Source organism: Platichthys flesus, chromosome 13 (genome assembly GCF_949316205.1).
Source record: "Platichthys flesus chromosome 13, fPlaFle2.1, whole genome shotgun sequence".
NCBI lineage: Eukaryota > Metazoa > Chordata > Actinopteri > Pleuronectiformes > Pleuronectidae > Platichthys > Platichthys flesus.
Window position 1 is genome coordinate 18,126,702 of NC_084957.1, and position 15,616 is coordinate 18,142,317.

The window sequence follows — 15,616 nt, forward strand, 5'->3', positions numbered from 1 at the left end:
AGCCCGCCAGTTTGACTTTAGTGGCCATTTTGGTCATATTCCATATTTTTTCTTTGATGTACTTGTCGTACAGCTTTCATCAGATCAACTTCAAATTTAGACGATCGTCATCACAACAAATTGGAGATCTAAAGTTATTGAAGGATTACGTTTTAGCAAAACCGTCTGACCGTGGTGTGGCGTTAAAGTTTGATTAAACGCCATCAAAACACGGGCTTCTATATCTCAGACTTATTTTGTCCTATCGAGTCCAAACTACACACATAAGACAAGAGTAGAGATATGAAGACATCTATACAGAAATCGTGACTTAAAGTGACAGCGCCCCCTGGTGACAGCAGGAAAAGTCTTGTTTTTGTCACGTTTTATGTTTTTATATACTAGTCGTACAGCTTTTATCAAATCAACTTAATATTTAGACGACTGTCATCACAACAAAATGAAGATCTAAAGTTATTGAAAGATCGACTTTTCGTCAAACCGTGTGATTGTGGCGTGGCGCTAAAGTTTGATGAGACTTCGGTGAAACGCACTAAAACACGAGCTTCTGTATCTTGGACATATTTTGTCTAATCAAGTCCAAACTAGACACATAAGACAATAGTTGCGATATGAAGACATCTATACAGAAATCGTGACTTAAAATGACAGCGCCCCCTGGTGGCAGCAGGAAATGTATAGCTGACACTCTGATGTATTCCTGCTCATCCAATATGCAAAACCATGTCAAACTTTGTTTAATGGGTCTCAAGACATTGATAATGTAGCCATAAGATTATTGTGACTTTTTATCATGCGGTTTATTAATGGCATGGCTTGAAAGTTCATCAGCTCGTCGGAGAGAGTCCCATTGAATCCCATGTTAAAATGCCCAATTTTAGAGTAGAATTAAACCTGTTTACAGCATTATTCAAACTTTGGTTTTAGTCTCAATCGCTATGTTCTTCCTTCATTAAAACTCTGAGGGGGTGAACTTTTTCGTAACTACCTCTATATCGCTATAATAAGCGATATAGTGGTTTGAAATTTACGTGACGTCACAGTGAGCTGCGCCCTCCCTTCTCCTTACTTTTTCCTGTGTCATTGAACACAACTCGAGACTTTCGAAACCTCCCACTCAGTATCGGATGAATAACACAGTTTGATGTTTTGCTTGTTCTGCTGACGGACACGTTAAAGACGTCTGCGCTCCCGTTTCTGTGGTAAGTCAAGCTCAGTATTTTATTTAGATGTGTAGAAGTGATTCGCAGGGTGTTTTAGTACCATGCATTCGAGCTAACGTCCGTTAGCATGGAGGCTAAATACGAACTCCGATCTGGGGCATTAACTCCTGTTTAATGCGAACGGCACTATTACCGACACACACCGATATGAACCGACATGAGTAGGTCCGCCCAGCAGTGGCATGCGTTAGTTTATGAGGTTAAATCTGAGACAGGAGACTGTGTGTGTCCGGTGAATTAGCTCCATCAGGATATCTATTGCTATAAAATGGTTTCACTCGCCAAGGCATTTGACTTGACAATGTTACACAGTTAGTTATTCTACTGAAACAGACTTACAGTGATCAATTGAAACGTGCGTATTTAAAGTCACATCTGTATTTTAAGAGCAGATGTTTAAAGGGGAATTCAACTTCCAAAGCTCTTTATTCAGAGTATTGTTATGATGTCTTACAGAGAAAGCTAAACGTTCTGCTGCCTGCACTGTTTACATTGTAATCTCAGGCAGATTTCACTGAATTGTTCTGTTAAATATAAATAAATTATAGCCTTGTATCTTTATTAGAACAGACAGTGTAATAGAGAATTTGATGCTGATGTACACTAACTATTTCCTAAGCTGAAATGATTATGATCTGTTTAACTTTGAAGTAATACACTTCCTTTTTTACCATTTAAAGTGTGTTAAGGACTTAACCTGGCACATGTATGACTTTACACATTTGTATATTTATGTTGAAATTTTCTCTAGCATGTCCAGCATGAGACAACTGGAATTCAACCACATTGAACACCGACTTCAGGTACAGACCTCTTTTCATTAATTACAAACAACCATGGCAAAGTACTGCACATAATACATTGTGTATTAAATAATATATGCAATACTTTGAATGTGAAATAACTCCATACTGTACATTCATTGTCATGGTAGTGCACGTTTTAATCCAAAAGCATATTCAAATACACAGTTGAATATCCACAGAAAATAAGATTACACACTTTGTTCATATGTAACTCTTCCTCTACAATAATGACGATCACTTTCATGTTTCCTATCATTTTATTAGGGACAGACGAGCCTGAAGGACACAGCTGTGATGACCATGTTCTGTCTCTTATGGCAAAGCAGAAATATAAAACACTGGGTTCTTATCTAAAGTGTATCAAATCAGATCTCCACCATGTTGCTGCTGAGGACATCAGGTGCTGCAGTTCTTCATCTATGAAGAGAAAAAACGCACTGTTAAAGAATGTTTTGTGTTGTGTATAAAGCACAACAGATTTCTGATAGAACTGTTGTACTGTGGTCTTGGTTTATATCCTCATGGTGAAATGTACATATTTTAAGTCCCTTCTGATAAAAGTGCTGAAAGAAATACAACATTGTACAAATACATAAAATGTCTTTCTACCTCATCAGTACTATTCAAGGTGATAATCTCCCACAGACCTATTGATAACAGTCCAAATCAAGTCTTTCCACTTCTCTCAGTGTGAAAACATAATTCTATAATTAATTTGAGAACTGTTTACAACACTGATGTGTGGAGATTAAAATCATACCTAAACTGTCTAATTCACTGTAAAACTCCATGACATTCGCAGGCCATCTGTAGTTAAGGGAGCAACGCATGGAATGATGTGTAGATTACTAGTTTGATGATGCATGAGGAGAGGCGGTGGTCGAGTGGCAGAAACTTGGACTATGGGCAGAGAAGGTCTCTGGTTCGTCTTTGGTTCGACTCCATGGAGAGACAACAAAAGTCGAACCTGGATTGATCTGTCCAAAAATCCAAGAGTCTCCCTACCCTCTCTAGTGCCCATGAGCAAGGCACCTCACTCCCCCAACATCTGCTCCCCCGAGCGCCGTACATGGTCGCTCACTGCTCTGTGTGTCCTGCACCAGATGGGTAAAAAGCAGCGATTAAATTTCCCTACCTGCATGAGTGTGCCTTTGCATGTCTGTGCATGTGTTTGGGATGAATAAATGGATTTTAATCTTAATCTTTTAATCTTAATCAGTTGTCTTCCAGTTGACCAGCATGAAGCTGCAGATCTCCACCATGTTGCTGCTGGGGACATCAGGAGCTGCATTAATGAGGAGCAGAAGCGTACTGTTATGAATGTTTTGTGTTGTTTATGAAGCACTACTTATTTCAGCTAGAACCGATGTACTAGGGTCTGGGTTTGTATCCTAATGGTTAAATGCACATACTTTAAATCGCTTTTGATAAAACGTGACAAAGAAATACAACATTGTACACATAGATAAAATGTCTTTCTACCTCATCTGTAATATTCAAGGTGATGATCTCCCACAGAGCTGTTGATAACAGTCCACATCAAGTCTCTCCACTTCCCTCAGTGTGAAAACATAATTATATAATTAATTGGAGAAGTGTTTACAACACTGATGTGTGGACATTATAATGTTATCACTACTGTCTAATTCACTCTACAACTCCATGACAGACTAAATAAACGATGTGAAAATAGTAATGGCGGATATACCATCCTGTATCAGAATATTGGTGAAACAGTTACTATCACATGAAACGTAAACGTGTAGCGTATTGATAGTAACTCATTAAAAAAAATAATGTCAAAACCAAAACAAGACTGTCGAGTTATCTTGCTTCAATCTGTTCATTAGACGTGATAAATAAACGGTAACTTTTATAACAATTACATATTACAAAAAACTTGAGGCATGTAAGCATATGATGATAGATAAAGCAATAGGTTATGTTGGATAGTTTCAAGGTTACTTACCTCTAGTTCAGCACCAGCGGCTGGCCAGAAGAAGTGGAGCGATCTTCCTTGCCGCACAGGGCAAACGCAGGCAATGTGGAGACGAGCGCTTGGTCATCGAACGTTCTCTCTTCCCCGACCGCAACAGACTTGAAATTGCCTGTGCTCGGGCCCGTTAGTGCTACAACGTAGCCCTAGTTATTATTATTATTATTATTTTTCTTAGCTTAAATGAATTGGCTTTTTGAGGGCTTTAATGTGCTCAAAAAGTTGTAGGAGTTTGCAGTAAATTCGAAGGCGGCGTAAAATTACGTATTCTGGAGTATTTTGAAAAGGGCGTGGCAAAATGGCTCAAGAGCGCCACCTACGGAAAAGCCCCTCATTTAGCATTCACCGATCCTCAAAAAAAACAAAGATTATTGTGTATCATGACTAGATGCACAAAAAAGTCCATCAGTGCATTATGAATAACGCAACAGGAAGCCCGCCAGTTTGACTTTAGTGGCCATTTTGGTCATATTCCATATTTTTTCTTTGATGTACTTGTCGTACAGCTTTCATCAGATCAACTTCAAATTTAGACGATCGTCATCACAACAAATTGGAGATCTAAAGTTATTGAAGGATTACGTTTTAGCAAAACCGTCTGACCGTGGTGTGGCGTTAAAGTTTGATGAAACGCCATCAAAACACAAGCTTCCATATTTCAGACATATTTTGTCCAATTGAGTCCAAACTAGACACATTCGACAAGAGTCGCCACCAGAAGACATGGGTGCAGAAATTGTGACTTACAATCACAGCGCCCCCTGGTGGTAACGCGAAATGTCTTGTTTTGGTACGTGTTATGTTTTTATGTACTACTCAGACAGCTTTCATCAGATCAACTTAAAAATTAGATGAGACTCTACAAAACAAGATGAAGATCTAAAGTTATCAGAATTTAAACTTTTCATCATACCGTGTGACCGTGGTGAGGTCTTAAAGTTCGACTAAACGCCAATATAAGCGAGCTTCTGTAACTTAGACATATTTTGTCCAATCGACTCCAAACTACACATATAAGACAAGAGTCGCGACCGGAAGACATCTACCTAGAAATCATGACTTAAAAGGAAAGCGCCCCCTGGTGGCATCAGGAAATGTCTTGTTTTGGTCATCTTACTCTTTGATGTATTTCCCTCCAGCCACTTTACTAAACCATGTCAAACTGTGTCAAATTGGTCTCAAGATATTGATAATGTAGGCATAACATTATTGTGACTTTTCATCATGCAGATTGTTAATGGCGTGGCATCAAAGTTCATCAGCTCACCATGACCAATGAATCCCATTTTAACAGAGTTACCCTGAACGCAGCATGAGACCGCTTTCGGTTTGTTACGTCTCACACTTGGATGAATTTCTCCTCATTCACTTTGCTAAACCATGTCAAACTGTGTCACATGGGTCTCAATATATTGATAATGTAGGCATAACATTGCTGTGAGTTTTCATCATGCGGATTATTCATAGCTTTGCAGCAGACTTCTTCAACTCGCCATGACAAACGAAGCTGCATTTAACACAGCTGCAAGTGAACGCCTCATGAGACTCTGAAAGAAGTTACGTCGTCACAAGCTGCGGAGCTGTGTATCACGAAGAACCGGAGAACGGTTGGCGAGTCTGGATGAGAGGACGGCGGCGGAGTCACTGTGGACGTTGTTCGCTCAGCAGGTTAGAGTGTGGGACTCAAAGGTTTTTGTCCCCTCTCCCGTTGTGTCTTTTCCTGTGTGAACTCTGCCGCTCTCAACAGCAGCACTGGCTATGAGCTAGCTCCTGCTAGCTCCGACGAAGCATCTCTCAACTGCTACGTAAGTTAAACGGACACTTCTGACTGACTGTGATGATAAGCAAAAGAGACACTGTGGATGTGTGATGTGTTGTACTGCATTTGTTTGATCTGTTTACTAATACTAGCTCTAATAAATACTGTATAAATTATATTTTGCTCCTGAATTGAACTGTGTTAAAGGGGTTCACATGGAAAATATATGTTCAATTATGTAAAGGGTGATTAGTATTATACTAATGGAGATTTAGCACTTGCTACACATTGTAAGAGCAGCTGTTCAAAGGAGCACTACGTCTTTTAAGGCTCTTTATTCAGAGTCACGGTGTTGATGTCCTGTCACGTGTTACAGTGAAAAATAACCGTGTCTCCCACCTTCAGTATTTAAATCGTTAATCTCAGACTGACTTCACTGAATTCTTTTGTTAAATATGAGTAAGTCATAGCCTTGTACCTTTACTAGAACAGACAGTGTCATACAGAGTTGTGGGCTTATATGCACTACCTATTTCCTAATCTGAAATGATTATGCTCTGATTAACTTTGAACTAATATTTTATTTTTACCATTTAAAAGTCTGTTAATTACTTAACCTGGCCCATGTATGACTTTACATATCTGTGTATTGGTTTCATGTTCCTCTAGAAGGTCCAACTTGACACACAACTTGAATCCAACCAGACTGAACACTGACTCCAGGTACAGACCTGATTTCATTACTTAAAAACAATCAAAGTATTGCACATAATACATAATGTATTAAATTATAATGCAATACTTTTAATGTGAAATAGCTCCATTAAAAACATTCATTGTCATGGTAGTGCACGTTTTAATCCAAAAGCATATTCAAATACACAGTTGAATATCCACAGAAAATAAGATTACACACTTTGTTCATATGTAACTCTTCCTCTACAATAATGACGATCACTTTCATGTTTCCTATCATTTTATTAGGGACAGACGAGCCTGAAGGACACAGCTGTGATGACCATGTTCTGTCTCTTATGGCAAAGCAGAAATATAAAACACTGGGTTCTTATCTAAAGTGTTTCAAATCAGATCTCCACCATGTTGCTGCTGAGGACATCAGGTGCTGCAGTTCTTCATCTATGAAGAGAAAAAACGCACTGTTAAAGAATGTTTTGTGTTGTGTATAAAGCACAACAGATTTCAGATAGAACTGTTGTACTGTGGTCTTGGTTTATATCCTCATGGTGAAATGTACATATTTTAAGTCCCTTCTGATAAAAGTGCTGAAAGAAATACAACATTGTACAAATACATAAAATGTCTTTCTACCTCATCAGTACTATTCAAGGTGATAATATCCCACAGACCTATTGATAACAGTCCAAATCAAGTCTTTCCACTTCTCTCAGTGTGAAAACATAATTCTATAATTAATTTGAGAACTGTTTACAACACTGATGTGTGGAGATTAAAATCATACCTAAACTGTCTAATTCACTGTAAAACTCCATGACATTCGCAGGCCATCTGTAGTTAAGGGAGCAACGCATGGAGTGATGTGTAGATTACTAGTTTGATGATGCATGAGGAGAGGCGGTGGTCGAGTGGCAGAAACTTGGACTATGGGCAGAGAAGGTCTCTGGTTCGTCTTTGGTTCGACTCCATGGAGAGACAACAAAAGTCGAACCTGGATTGATCTGTCCAAAAATCCAAGAGTCTCCCTACCCTCTCTAGTGCCCATGAGCAAGGCACCTCACTCCCCCAACATCTGCTCCCCCGAGCGCCGTACATGGTCGCTCACTGCTCTGTGTGTCCTGCACCAGATGGGTAAAAAGCAGCGATTAAATTTCCCTACCTGCATGAGTGTGCTTTTGCATGTCTGTGCATGTGTTTGGGATGAATAAATGGATTTTAATCTTAATCTTTTAATCTTAATCAGTTGTCTTCCAGTTGACCAGCATGAAGCTGCAGATCTCCACCATGTTGCTGCTGGGGACATCAGGAGCTGCATTAATGAGGAGCAGAAGCGTACTGTTATGAATGTTTTGTGTTGTTTATGAAGCACTACTTATTTCAGCTAGAACCGATGTACTAGGGTCTGGGTTTGTATCCTAATGGTTAAATGCACATACTTTAAATCGCTTTTGATAAAACGTGACAAAGAAATACAACATTGTACACAGAGATAAAATGTCTTTCTACCTCATCTGTAATATTCAAGGTGATGATCTCCCACAGAGCTGTTGATAACAGTCCACATCAAGTCTCTCCACTTCCCTCAGTGTGAAAACATAATTATATAATTAATTGGAGAAGTGTTTACAACACTGATGTGTGGACATTATAATGTTATCACTACTGTCTAATTCACTCTACAACTCCATGACAGACTAAATAAACAATGTGAAAATAGTAATGGCGGATATACCATCCTGTATCAGAATATTGGTGAAACAGTTACTATCACATGAAACGTACACGTGTAGCGTATTGATAGTAACTCATTAAAAAAAATAATGTCACAACCAAAACAAGACTGTCGAGTTATCTTGCTTCAATCTGTTCATTAGACGTGATAAATAAACGGTAACTTTTATAACAATTACATATTACAAAAAACTTGAGGCATGTAAGCATATGATGATAGATAAAGCAATAGGTTATGTTGGATAGTTTCAAGGTTACTTACCTCTAGTTCAGCACCAGCGGCTGGCCAGAAGAAGTGGAGCGATCTTCCTTGCCGCACAGGGCAAACGCAGGCAATGTGGAGACGAGCGCTTGGTCATCGAACGTTCTCTCTTCCCCGACCGCAACAGACTTGAAATTGCCTGTGCTCGGGCCCGTTAGTGCTACAACGTAGCCCTAGTTAGGGCCCGAGCACCGAAATCGGTGGGAGGCCCTATTGAAATTGAAATGATTATTAGGGCCCGAGCACCGAAATCGGTGGGAGGCCCTATTGAAATTGAAATGATTATTATTATTATTAGGGCCCGAGCACCGAAATCGGTGGGAGGCCCTATTGAAATTGAAATGATTATTATTATTATTATTATTATTTTTCTTAGCTTAAATGAATTGGCTTTTTGAGGGCTTTAATGTGCTCAAAAAGTTGTAGGAGTTTGCAGTAAATTCGAAGGCGGCGTAAAATTACGTATTCTGGAGTATTTTGAAAAGGGCGTGGCAAAATGGCTCAAGAGCGCCACCTACGGAAAAGCCCCTCATTTAGCATTCACCGATCCTCAAAAAAAACAAAGATTATTGTGTATCATGACTAGATGCACAAAAAAGTCCATCAGTGCATTATGAATAACGCAACAGGAAGCCCGCCAGTTTGACTTTAGTGGCCATTTTGGTCATATTCCATATTTTTTCTTTGATGTACTTGTCGTACAGCTTTCATCAGATCAACTTCAAATTTAGACGATCGTCATCACAACAAATTGGAGATCTAAAGTTATTGAAGGATTACGTTTTAGCAAAACCGTCTGACCGTGGTGTGGCGTTAAAGTTTGATGAAACGCCATCAAAACACAAGCTTCCATATTTCATACATATTTTGTCCAATTGAGTCCAAACTAGACACATTCGACAAGAGTCGCCACCAGAAGACATGGGTGCAGAAATTGTGACTTACAATCACAGCGCCCCCTGGTGGTAACGCGAAATGTCTTGTTTTGGTACGTGTTATGTTTTTATGTACTACTCAGACAGCTTTCATCAGATCAACTTAAAAATTAGATGAGACTCTACAAAACAAGATGAAGATCTAAAGTTATCAGAATTTAAACTTTTCATCATACTGTGTGACCGTGGTGAGGTCTTAAAGTTCGACTAAACGCCAATATAAGCGAGCTTCTGTAACTTAGACATATTTTGTCCAATCGACTCCAAACTACACATATAAGACAAGAGTCGCGACCGGAAGACATCTACCTAGAAATCATGACTTAAAAGGAAAGCGCCCCCTGGTGGCATCAGGAAATGTCTTGTTTTGGTCATCTTACTCTTTGATGTATTTCCCTCCAGCCACTTTACTAAACCATGTCAAACTGTGTCAAATTGGTCTCAAGATATTGATAATGTAGGCATAACATTATTGTGACTTTTCATCATGCAGATTGTTAATGGCGTGGCATCAAAGTTCATCAGCTCACCATGACCAATGAATCCCATTTTAACAGAGTTACCCTGAACGCAGCATGAGACCGCTTTCGGTTTGTTACGTCTCACACTTGGATGAATTTCTCCTCATTCACTTTGCTAAACCATGTCAAACTGTGTCACATGGGTCTCAATATATTGATAATGTAGGCATAACATTGCTGTGAGTTTTCATCATGCGGATTATTCATAGCTTTGCAGCAGACTTCTTCAACTCGCCATGACAAACGAAGCTGCATTTAACACAGCTGCAAGTGAACGCCTCATGAGACTCTGAAAGAAGTTACGTCGTCACAAGCTGCGGAGCTGTGTATCACGAAGAACCGGAGAACGGTTGGCGAGTCTGGATGAGAGGACGGCGGCGGAGTCACTGTGGACGTTGTTCGCTCAGCAGGTTAGAGTGTGGGACTCAAAGGTTTTTGACCCCTCTCCCGTTGTGTCTTTTCCTGTGTGAACTCTGCCGCTCTCAACAGCAGCACTGGCTATGAGCTAGCTCCTACTAGCTCCAACGAAGCATCTCTCAACTGCTACGTAAGTTAAACGGACACTTCTGACTGACTGTGATGATAAGCAAAAGAGACACTGTGGATGTGTGATGTGTTGTACTGCATTTGTTTGATCTGTTTACTAATACTAGCTCTAATAAATACTGTATAAATTATATTTTGCTCCTGAATTGAACTGTGTTAAAGGGGTTCACATGGAAAATATATGTTCAATTATGTAAAGGGTGATTTTTGTTACTATTATACTAATGGAGATTTAGCACTTGCTACACATTGTAAGAGCAGCTGTTCAAAGGAGCACTACGTCTTTTAAGGCTCTTTATTCAGAGTCACGGTGTTGATGTCCTGTCACGTGTTACAGTGAAAAATAACCGTGTCTCCCACCTTCAGTATTTAAATCGTTAATCTCAGACTGACTTCACTGAATTCTTTTGTTAAATATGAGTAAGTCATAGCCTTGTACCTTTACTAGAACAGACAGTGTCATACAGAGTTGTGGGCTTATATGCACTACCTATTTCCTAATCTGAAATGATTATGCTCTGATTAACTTTGAACTAATATTTTATTTTTACCATTTAAAAGTCTGTTAATTACTTAACCTGGCCCATGTATGACTTTACATATCTGTGTATTGGTTTCATGTTCCTCTAGAAGGTCCAACTTGACACACAACTTGAATCCAACCAGACTGAACACTGACTCCAGGTACAGACCTGATTTCATTACTTAAAAACAATCAAAGTATTGCACATAATACATAATGTATTAAATTATAATGCAATACTTTTAATGTGAAATAGCTCCATTAAAAACATTCATTGTCATGGTAGTGCACGTTTTAATCCAAAAGCATATTCAAATACACAGTTGAATATCCACAGAAAATAAGATTACACACTTTGTTCATATGTAACTCTTCCTCTACAATAATGACGATCACTTTCATGTTTCCTATCATTTTATTAGGGACAGACGAGCCTGAAGGACACAGCTGTGATGACCATGTTCTGTCTCTTATGGCAAAGCAGAAATATAAAACACTGGGTTCTTATCTAAAGTGTATCAAATCAGATCTCCACCATGTTGCTGCTGAGGACATCAGGTGCTGCAGTTCTTCATCTATGAAGAGAAAAAACGCACTGTTAAAGAATGTTTTGTGTTGTGTATAAAGCACAACAGATTTCAGATAGAACTGTTGTACTGTGGTCTTGGTTTATATCCTCATGGTGAAATGTACATATTTTAAGTCCCTTCTGATAAAAGTGCTGAAAGAAATACAACATTGTACAAATACATAAAATGTCTTTCTACCTCATCAGTACTATTCAAGGTGATAATCTCCCACAGACCTATTGATAACAGTCCAAATCAAGTCTTTCCACTTCTCTCAGTGTGAAAACATAATTCTATAATTAATTTGAGAACTGTTTACAACACTGATGTGTGGAGATTAAAATCATACCTAAACTGTCTAATTCACTGTAAAACTCCATGACATTCGCAGGCCATCTGTAGTTAAGGGAGCAACGCATGGAGTGATGTGTAGATTACTAGTTTGATGATGCATGAGGAGAGGCGGTGGTCGAGTGGCAGAAACTTGGACTATGGGCAGAGAAGGTCTCTGGTTCGTCTTTGGTTCGACTCCATGGAGAGACAACAAAAGTCGAACCTGGATTGATCTGTCCAAAAATCCAAGAGTCTCCCTACCCTCTCTAGTGCCCATGAGCAAGGCACCTCACTCCCCCAACATCTGCTCCCCCGAGCGCCGTACATGGTCGCTCACTGCTCTGTGTGTCCTGCACCAGATGGGTAAAAAGCAGCGATTAAATTTCCCTACCTGCATGAGTGTGCCTTTGCATGTCTGTGCATGTGTTTGGGATGAATAAATGGATTTTAATCTTAATCTTTTAATCTTAATCAGTTGTCTTCCAGTTGACCAGCATGAAGCTGCAGATCTCCACCATGTTGCTGCTGGGGACATCAGGAGCTGCATTAATGAGGAGCAGAAGCGTACTGTTATGAATGTTTTGTGTTGTTTATGAAGCACTACTTATTTCAGCTAGAACCGATGTACTAGGGTCTGGGTTTGTATCCTAATGGTTAAATGCACATACTTTAAATCGCTTTTGATAAAACGTGACAAAGAAATACAACATTGTACACATAGATAAAATGTCTTTCTACCTCATCTGTAATATTCAAGGTGATGATCTCCCACAGAGCTGTTGATAACAGTCCACATCAAGTCTCTCCACTTCCCTCAGTGTGAAAACATAATTATATAATTAATTGGAGAAGTGTTTACAACACTGATGTGTGGACATTATAATGTTATCACTACTGTCTAATTCACTCTACAACTCCATGACAGACTAAATAAACGATGTGAAAATAGTAATGGCGGATATACCATCCTGTATCAGAATATTGGTGAAACAGTTACTATCACATGAAACGTACACGTGTAGCGTATTGATAGTAACTCATTAAAAAAAATAATGTCACAACCAAAACAAGACTGTCGAGTTATCTTGCTTCAATCTGTTCATTAGACGTGATAAATAAACGGTAACTTTTATAACAATTACATATTACAAAAAACTTGAGGCATGTAAGCATATGATGATAGATAAAGCAATAGGTTATGTTGGATAGTTTCAAGGTTACTTACCTCTAGTTCAGCACCAGCGGCTGGCCAGAAGAAGTGGAGCGATCTTCCTTGCCGCACAGGGCAAACGCAGGCAATGTGGAGACGAGCGCTTGGTCATCGAACGTTCTCTCTTCCCCGACCGCAACAGACTTGAAATTGCCTGTGCTCGGGCCCGTTAGTGCTACAACGTAGCCCTAGTTATTATTATTATTTTTCTTAGCTTAAATGAATTGGCTTTTTGAGGGCTTTAATGTGCTCAAAAAGTTGTAGGAGTTTGCAGTAAATTCGAAGGCGGCGTAAAATTACGTATTCTGGAGTATTTTGAAAAGGGCGTGGCAAAATGGCTAAAGAGCGCCACCTACGGAAAAGCCCCTCATTTAGCATTCACCGATCCTCAAAAAAAACAAAGATTATTGTGTATCATGACTAGATGCACAAAAAAGTCCATCAGTGCATTATGAATAACGCAACAGGAAGCCCGCCAGTTTGACTTTAGTGGCCATTTTGGTCATATTCCATATTTTTTCTTTGATGTACTTGTCGTACAGCTTTCATCAGATCAACTTCAAATTTAGACGATCGTCATCACAACAAATTGGAGATCTAAAGTTATTGAAGGATTACGTTTTAGCAAAACCGTCTGACCGTGGTGTGGCGTTAAAGTTTGATTAAACGCCATCAAAACACGGGCTTCTATATCTCAGACTTATTTTGTCCTATCGAGTCCAAACTACACACATAAGACAAGAGTAGAGATATGAAGACATCTATACAGAAATCGTGACTTAAAGTGACAGCGCCCCCTGGTGACAGCAGGAAAAGTCTTGTTTTTGTCACGTTTTATGTTTTTATATACTAGTCGTACAGCTTTTATCAAATCAACTTAATATTTAGACGACTGTCATCACAACAAAATGAAGATCTAAAGTTATTGAAAGATCGACTTTTCGTCAAACCGTGTGATTGTGGCGTGGCGCTAAAGTTTGATGAGACTTCGGTGAAACGCACTAAAACACGAGCTTCTGTATCTTGGACATATTTTGTCTAATCAAGTCCAAACTAGACACATAAGACAATAGTTGCGATATGAAGACATCTATACAGAAATCGTGACTTAAAATGACAGCGCCCCCTGGTGGCAGCAGGAAATGTATAGCTGACACTCTGATGTATTCCTGCTCATCCAATATGCAAAACCATGTCAAACTTTGTTTAATGGGTCTCAAGACATTGATAATGTAGCCATAAGATTATTGTGACTTTTTATCATGCGGTTTATTAATGGCATGGCTTGAAAGTTCATCAGCTCGTCGGAGAGAGTCCCATTGAATCCCATGTTAAAATGCCCAATTTTAGAGTAGAATTAAACCTGTTTACAGCATTATTCAAACTTTGGTTTTAGTCTCAATCGCTATGTTCTTCCTTCATTAAAACTCTGAGGGGGTGAACTTTTTCGTAACTACCTCTATATCGCTATAATAAGCGATATAGTGGTTTGAAATTTACGTGACGTCACAGTGAGCTGCGCCCTCCCTTCTCCTTACTTTTTCCTGTGTCATTGAACACAACTCGAGACTTTCGAAACCTCCCACTCAGTATCGGATGAATAACACAGTTTGATGTTTTGCTTGTTCTGCTGACGGACACGTTAAAGACGTCTGCGCTCCCGTTTCTGTGGTAAGTCAAGCTCAGTATTTTATTTAGATGTGTAGAAGTGATTCGCAGGGTGTTTTAGTACCATGCATTCGAGCTAACGTCCGTTAGCATGGAGGCTAAATACGAACTCCGATCTGGGGCATTAACTCCTGTTTAATGCGAACGGCACTATTACCGACACACACCGATATGAACCGACATGAGTAGGTCCGCCCAGCAGTGGCATGCGTTAGTTTATGAGGTTAAATCTGAGACAGGAGACTGTGTGTGTCCGGTGAATTAGCTCCATCAGGATATCTATTGCTATAAAATGGTTTCACTCGCCAAGGCATTTGACTTGACAATGTTACACAGTTAGTTATTCTACTGAAACAGACTTACAGTGATCAATTGAAACGTGCGTATTTAAAGTCACATCTGTATTTTAAGAGCAGATGTTTAAAGGGGAATTCAACTTCCAAAGCTCTTTATTCAGAGTATTGTTATGATGTCTTACAGAGAAAGCTAAACGTTCTGCTGCCTGCACTGTTTACATTGTAATCTCAGGCAGATTTCACTGAATTGTTCTGTTAAATATAAATAAATTATAGCCTTGTATCTTTATTAGAACAGACAGTGTAAAAGAGAATTTGATGCTGATGTACACTAACTATTTCCTAAGCTGAAATGATTATGATCTGTTTAACTTTGAAGTAATACACTTCCTTTTTTACCATTTAAAGTGTGTTAAGGACTTAACCTGGCACATGTATGACTTTACACATTTGTATATTTATGTTGAAATTTTCTCTAGCATGTCCAGCATGAGACAACTGGAATTCAACCACATTGAACACCGACTTCAGGTACAGACCTC